Below are 1,412 nucleotides of genomic sequence, written 5' to 3'. Positions count from 1 at the left end.
CGGTTAAAAAGAAGTAAAAAAAAAAAAAGAGAGAGAAACTCATTGAAATTCTTTGCGTTTGATTAGCTTAATGTAAAACTGAAGAAAAACGATTTTTTTTTTTGATTCCTCAACGCATCAACATCACCGACAGCAGCAACAGCACCAGCAGCAGCAGATTTTTTTTTTTTTGTGTTAGTTTCTGTTGTACAAACTTTTTTTTTACCTTTTTTTTTATTGAATTTTAAAATCTATTAAAAAAAAAAAATTTTTTTAAACTTTTATTTAATGTCTTGTAACATCAGGGTTTTTTACCTGTAAAATTATTTTTTTTTTTTCGATTTTTCTTTTTTTTAACCCCTTAAAAAAATTATTATCATTATTATTAATTTTCAAAAACGTTTATTTAAATCCTTTTTAGAATTTTAATCCGGTTATTTTTTTTTTTTCGAATAATTCGACGACAACCTTTTTAAAAACCTTTAAAAATATTTATAAACATTTTATTGATAAAAAAAATTTTTCGAATAAAATAATTAATAAATAAATTTTTTACTTATTTCGACGCCATTTTTTTTTCATTGTTGTTGTTTTTTTTATAACACTATTAATTCATAAACAAAATTAAAACAATAATAATAATAATGATAATAAGTAAATTCATTTTTTAAATCCCTTTTTTTTTAATTAATTGATCGTCCGCGTTTTTTAATTTTTAAGTAAAGCTATGTAAAAATAAAAGAAAGAAAGGAAATAAATAATCAGGTATCAGGTATTTAAATTTTATTAATTAAAAGTAAAAAAAAAAAACAAAAAAAAATTAAATTTAATTTAATTTAATTTAAATTATCATTTCGGTATTTTTTTTTTTTTTTTTTTTTTAATTAAATATTTTTTTTTTTTTTTGATTCGTTTCGTTTCGTTTTCCTTGTTTTCCTTTTTCCGATGAAAATCTTTTTTTTTTTTTTTTTTTTGAATCCATTAACAAGTTTTATTAAAGAAAAAGTTGAAAGAAAAAAAAGGAAAAAAGGAAAAACAACAAACAACAATAACAACGGTATATAAAAAAAAAAAAATTTTGCAATGAATCATTGTTTTTGTTTTTGTTTTTTTTTTCATGGCGTTATTCGTTTGTCTACTGCTAGAAATTAAATTAAATTACTTTTTTATTTTATTTATTTATTTACCTTTAATATATGTTTGTAGTTTTTTTTTTTTTCGTATTAATTACAAAATGTTTTTTTTTTTTTTGAAAAATATCATTTCGCGCCTTTTTTTTTCTCCCTTCCCCCATTCGTTTGTAATCGAAAGTATTAAAACGTTAAAGTCGTCGTTTTTTTTTTTTTTTATTTAAATTAAAACGAATGAGAAAAAATTTATAGGGGGGAGGGGAGGGAAGGGGAAATGAAGAACTTGAAAACCGAGGCTGATTA

This window comes from Pediculus humanus, genomic scaffold (assembly GCF_000006295.1).
Source record: "Pediculus humanus corporis 1103172107662 genomic scaffold, whole genome shotgun sequence".
Lineage (NCBI taxonomy): Eukaryota > Metazoa > Arthropoda > Insecta > Psocodea > Pediculidae > Pediculus > Pediculus humanus.
The sequence above is the reverse complement of the archived record's forward strand: the minus strand, read 5'-3'. Positions refer to the sequence as shown.